Source organism: Sciurus vulgaris (assembly GCF_902686455.1).
Source record: "Sciurus vulgaris genome assembly, chromosome: 13".
Taxonomy (NCBI): Eukaryota; Metazoa; Chordata; class Mammalia; order Rodentia; family Sciuridae; genus Sciurus; species Sciurus vulgaris.
In genome coordinates this window covers 47,041,189-47,047,804 of record NC_136474.1, presented here as the reverse complement: position 1 = coordinate 47,047,804, position 6,616 = coordinate 47,041,189, and positions in this window count along the sequence as shown.

Below are 6,616 nucleotides of genomic sequence, written 5' to 3'. Positions count from 1 at the left end.
GCTTTGCCTATTTGACTTTTTTTTTTTTTTTTTTTTTTTGTCTCTTTCTTCTTTTTGTGGTACTAGGGACTGAACCCAGGGCCTTGTACATGGGGCAAGTGCTTATCACTGAGCTACAGTCCCAGCCCCCACACTTTTCGGGGGGCAGGGGAGGTACAGAGATTGAACTCAGCGTGGCTTTACCACTGAGCCACATCCCCAGTCCTTTTTTTATTTTGAGACAGGATTTCACTAAGTTGCTTCCGGCCTGGCTTAGTTGCTGAGGCTGGGCTCAAATTCATGATCCTCTTGCCTCAGTCACCTGTGTCGCTGGATTACAGGGATGGGCCGCCATGCCCAGCTTAGTCCTGGCCCTTTTTAAGACAGGATCTCACTAAATTGGCCCAACCAGCCTTAAATTTGTGATCCTCCTTCCTCAGCCTCTGAGTAGCTGGAATTATAGGTATGTGCTATCGTTCCTGGCTGTCAACCAAGATCTTTTTAACATCGACTCTGATAAAGCATAGAACTCAGGTGCTGTGGAGGAGAAAATGAGGAATTTGAAAAGATCCTGTCCCAAAGGAGCTCTATCCAGCAGAGTAGAACACAGACACAAGTCCTCAGTGCCAGGCAGGATCACGTGAGTCTGGATGAGCAGGTTCACTTTCTGGTAGGGTAGAAACTACTGAACTGGATGTATTTCCTTTCCTCTCTTCCTTTTCTACCCCCTTTCTATCTTCCCCTATCCTTTCTTCTTCTCTTTTCCTTTATCCTTTCCTTCTTCCCATCCTCTCTTCTCTCTTCCTTTCCTAAGAAAAATTAATCAATTATATGTAGATATATAATCGAAGAATGGAGGTAGCACAAGAGACTATTACAAAAAATAAAGGGGGGTGGGAGGTGAGCAAACAGGCTAAGAAAAGTGGAGTGTAAGGGATGTGGAAAAGTCCTATTAAACTGTGCTCTCCCACTGTGAGGCCTTGAGTGTCCCTCTTCGGGGAACCTCTACTCTATGGGGGTCTGAAGTTTGGGTTCTTTCTTTAGTTACAATCAGGATCAACTTAGCAAAAGAGAAATGGGAGGATACTGTTTGACTCACAAAATCAAAGGAGAACTGGATGACATGCCTGGGGACAGGAACCAGGTAGCTCAGAAGGCGGGAAGGTGGGACCAGTGGACAGCTTCTTCAGGGCCCAGAAGAAGGTCAGAGTGAAGCAGCTGCAATGGTTTTGAGTGCTCAGCTGACTCTGTTCAGGATTCGACTTGCAGGGAGGAATCAGTCTGGCCCAGGTGGGTCATGTGGGTCTACCTCTAGACCGGAAACAGGAGGACCTCCCCACACATTAACTTCTTCTTCTAGGTAACTCTGAGGCGTCAACAGATGTCAGTTCAAACTGTCACTTCTTCAGGGACGATATGTCTGACCCTTAAACTAGGGTGGACCCCCTTACACATGTGACCTTAACACTATGCAACGCTTCACTCCTGAAAGTTTGCTTTTAGCCATGCGGTTCTTTGAATGATGTCCATGTCCATCACTGGATCATATGGTCCATCAGAGTAGGTGCCATTTTAGGGTTTTTGCTTTCCCCTTGATTCCAGGGGCCTAGGATTGTGCCCAGCCTTAGCAGACCCTATGGATAAACACATGTCAACGAACAGAACACAACAAGAAGACGGAAAAGCAAGGTTGGGAAGAGGTCCGGAGGATTATGAATGACAAGCTATGGAGTTCGAGTTTCACTCCATGGACACCAGTGAAATTCCATAGGATTTTGAGAAAAGAAACAATGAGCTCAAGTGGATACTAACCACATCTTTATACTCAGTCACAACATTCTCAATGAAATCTTCTCTTCACAGATGTTGGAACACTGTAGATGCAATGACAATGAGAAATGAGAGACTGAATAAGAGATCAGGCAAATTATCTAATAAGAAGGCACAAATGACTTTTTTTCACAAAAGCAATATTAATTTCTTCTCTTAATTCATAATTTCTTCATTCTAAAAATAACAAAATCACCATTTCTGAAAGTTTAGAAGATAAAAATTATCCATAATTTTTTTAAAAAATTTTATTTTTACAGACTGCATTTTGATCCTAACTAGCATTTCTACTGAAATTTTTTCCATGATAAACATATACTCTGTTGCCATTTTTTTGTGTTATTCATGAGAATGAACATTTTTCCAACTTGCTTACTAACTGAATTTTTTCCTTGTGCATCTTATACAAGATAATGGGTAAGATTTTTGTCTGTGTTCTGATTAAATCAATGCATCAGGGTCTCATATTCGCCAAAGTTAAGAGAAAAACTAAGGAAAAAAACTGGAAAGATGGTAGAAAAGAATCATCCTTGACTCTTTGAACCATGTAAACGTTTATTAGGTGCCCTAACGGCATGTATGTAGCTCACTAAAACCTAAATTACAATTTTATAGAGGGAGACATATTTAGAACACTGTTCTAGAATTGTCATCTAGTTATCTAGCATTCTAAGTGCCTGGTTTTTCTGACTGGTTTGTGATGTCTTCCCTACTCCATACTTTCACTGGGATCAACAGTGACAGGCTGTAACACACTGTCTTGCCCCTCCTGACTATTTAACAAGCTTTTGTCCGTGGATTCTTACCATCATTGTTGTGAAAGACACGTAAAAAATTTGAGTGACAAAATTTTATCGAGAAAATCCCAAGTGCATGTAGAGTGTAGAGTAAAGCATTTTCACATCAGAGGAAGGGACCATCTTTTTTTGCTTTGTTTTGTGCTGGGAATTGAATGGGCTCCACCACTGAGCTATGTCACAGGGACCATCTTAAAGGTTCAACACACCAGGGGAACTATGATTTCTTCAAGTAATAATAAGAATATTCATCCAGGTGGGTTTTCCATCATTTTACTATATATTTCTTCCAAAAAACAAGAGCATTTATGCTATTACCTATTCTGAACTTCCACTCCAAGAAAAAAATGCTACCTACAAGTAAATAAATAGTGTTTTGATTATTGTTGCTTTTTTTTTTTTTTTTTTTTTTTACGGTAAGAAGATCTAATACAACAAGAATTACCTCATCAGCTGAGACCTGAAAATCCTGAATTACAATGGAGGCTAGTGCATTAATTTTAATTGCAGGAAAACAAGTTAGTTATATATTATTAAGTATTGTTAATTTACTTCTGTTGAATGAGGATTTAATAGCTAGTCAAACAGTTAAAATGAAAATTTCTTAAAAATCAAACATAAAGCTAGGTGTGGTAGTGCGCTCTTGTAATCCCAGCTACCTGGGAGGCTGAGACAGAAGGATCACAAGTTTGAGGCCAGCCTCAGCAACCTTGATTAGCAAAGCCCTCTCTCAAAATAAAAATAAAATATGGGGAGCAGTATCACCCCCCAAAAAAAGTCAAATATACATATGCACTGTATGATAAATTAGTAATTCTTTATAAATTAAATAAATATTAAATCACCTAGGTATTTATGTTCCATTATTTCCACAAATGTGCCATTTTCTAGTTAAGAAAGGGGTCTTTCTTTAATTTGTTTTTTGGAAAGTATATTATAAGTGACTTTTTGAAAAAAAAAAAAAAAGCTAATTTATTCTTTTATTTTGGTAAAAAACCAACAGCTTTTGCACAGTTTTTAAAAAAAATTGTGGTAAAATACACATGGCATAAATCTCATGATTTTAACCATTTTAAAGCGTGTGGTTCTGTGGCATTAGTTCGTACTTTCATACTGTGTAACGGTCTCCAAAACTTTCGTCATCTTCCCAAGCTGAAACTCTGCAACCATTGAACACAAACTCCCCATTCCTCCTACCCACCAGCCCCGCAGCCACTGTTCCACTTTCTGTCTCTAGGAATCTGACTACTCTGCGTTCCTTACATAAATGGAATCACACAGCGTTTGTCCTCTTGTGACTGACACATTCCCTTAGTGTAATGCCTTCAAGGTTCATCAAAGTCGTATACGAATCAGATCTGCCCTCCTGTCTAAGAATGGACTAAGGACTGATTTTGTTTATCCATTCATCCATGAATGGATAATGAGTTGCTTCCACTTTCTCACTGTTGTGAATGATGCTGCTTTGAACATGGGTGTACGACACAGCTTCATTTTTACATTAAAACAACATATCTTTTTTTTTTTTTTTAACAGGGCTGTATATATTTTATGGACAACACAAGATGTTTACAGCTGACACTCGCTTAACCTCATAATCCAGACCCTGGTACAACACAATAATAGGGCATCTATTATTAGCTGGTATATATGACTAAGGATAACTCTGGGAATATAGAGAGAGTCAGCCTTTCAAATTATTTTTTTAATGATTAAAGAAAAGACTAAACCTTTAAAGAACTTTTCAGCCAATCTTGATGCAGAAAGGCTTATCAGAGAGAGTCCAGAGGCAGCCAATGGAATATAATCAACTGAAGAAGATAAAGCTTTCTTAAATTGCAACCAAAGGCAATTAAAAAATAATAATAAAAACAAGTGTCCAAATCCTGGATTCCATGGTGTATAGCAAATCTAAAAAAAAAGTAGAGCCTATTCAACTACATACTTCATACATTGGTTAGAAAAGGTGCCAAAAAAAGCAGTTGTAAAAGGGAAATTTTCTCTTGAGTGAGCCAGCCAAAGCTCGTAGGGTGGAAAGAGAAAGGAAGACGGGGAAGTCAGGCTCAGAGCAGCCAAGTGATAAGAAGACTGCAAGCAGGCTGACCTGGATTTCCATCCTGGCTGCTGTAGTGTGAGCTGTGGGACTTGGGGCATAATCCTCAACCTTGCTAGGCTTCAGTGTTGTCATCTGTAAAATGATAAAAATAAAACTTTCTGCTTTATAGTGTAGTCATGAGAACTACATTAAATAATCCCTGATGTGTGGTTCATGATAAGCATCAATAAATGGTAGCTGTCACCAAAAGTATCATCAGGTGCCTGATTTGATTGTTAAGACTCAAACATATGAGCTTCCTGTTCTCCTTTACCTAATTTTACCAACATTTTGGGGGGTTTCTTGTGTAAAGGAAAGGGGGAGGTTTATTCTAGATTAATAATCTTCAAGCATTTTTGCTCGCTCCTATTTTCTTACAGGAAACTGAAAAAAAAAGATACAGATCCTGTGACAGCAAATCCTGGGTATCAAATGTTCACTCTGGATTAAGTTATCATTGTGATTGTCATTTGTACATATTTGATCAAAATAACATAAATACACTACACGTCACTGTGACTATTAAACACATTAGTAAAAAGTAAAATTTTTGCCAGGTGCAGTGGTGCAGGCCTGCAATCCCAGCAGCTCCAGAGGCTGAGGCAGGAGGATTGTGAGTTCAAAACCAGTCTCACCAATTTAGCGAGGCCCTAAGCAACTTGTCTCCAGATGAAAAGGGCTGAGGATGTGGCTCAGTGGTAAAGGATCCCTGGGTTCAATCCCGGAAATGCCCCCTCAACCAAATTAAAATTTTAATAGAAAATCTGTTTTTGGTACAGGGGATTAAACCTAGGCATGCTTAATTACTGAGCTACATCCCAACCCTTTTAACTTTTTATTTTGAGACAAGGTCTCACTAAGTTGCTTAGGGCCTTGCTAAATTGCTGAGGCTGGTTTTGAACCCGTGATCCTCCTGCCTCAGTCTCCCAAATTGCTGGGATTACAGGCGTGCGCCACCACACCCAGCTAACAGAAAACCTCTTAATGAGAAGGAAGAGCATTTTTTATCCTCCAATAAGTTCATATATCCATTAATAATTATTATTTCTTCCTAGGATGACAGGATTCAATATGGAAAGAAAAGACAAGGTTCAGCATCAATATGAGCTCTCTTTTTTCGCTTTAGATGCAAGTGCTGCAGCAGCCAGTGTTCAGGTGACCCCCCTGCAATGAGGTCTTGCCTGGTGATGAGCTTACCCCACCCGATCCCTCTCTGGCCCTTTATCTGGATGTCACCATACCACAACCCTTGTCACTAATTACAAGGTTGGGGGTGGAACCCTGGGCTTTATGTATGCTAGGCAAGCACTCTGCCACTGAGCCACACTCCATCTTTAGGTCCTTTTGGATTGTTTGTCTCCACTAGAATATCAGTTCTCTGCAGAGGGGCCTTGCCTGTCTTGCTCCTTATTGACACATGAAAGGTACCGTGATAGAAATGTTTGTTAAATGAATGAATGATGTTAGTCTGAGGATCATTTATTCTAGCCAACATTTAGGGAGCAGCCAGTTCAAAAGGACCCATTCCCCTATTATTCTCAAACCTAGGTTCTCCAAGAAAGGCCATGGCAAGAGAAATCTCCATGTGGGCAGGGGAGTCTACTCTCTTTCTTGAGATTCACATTGTTGCTATTCAGCTGGAACAATTAGACCAGGTTCAAAATAACATAAGGAAAATAAACACAGAGGTAACGTGCCATTGGACCATGTGGGATACTTCAGCCTGGGATGCTGCCAGCGGTTGAAAATATTTTTTGATTGGGGGAAACACCTGCATCTGGCTGGTTTTCTGCAGGCCTGCTAGCTAGCACACTACAATGTGCAGGACAGTTCCGTCCTAGACACAGACAGGATCCTTTTGAGAAATTGTATAGCTCCAAGCCCACCCAGCAATGTGCTTCTACTTAGCAAATCA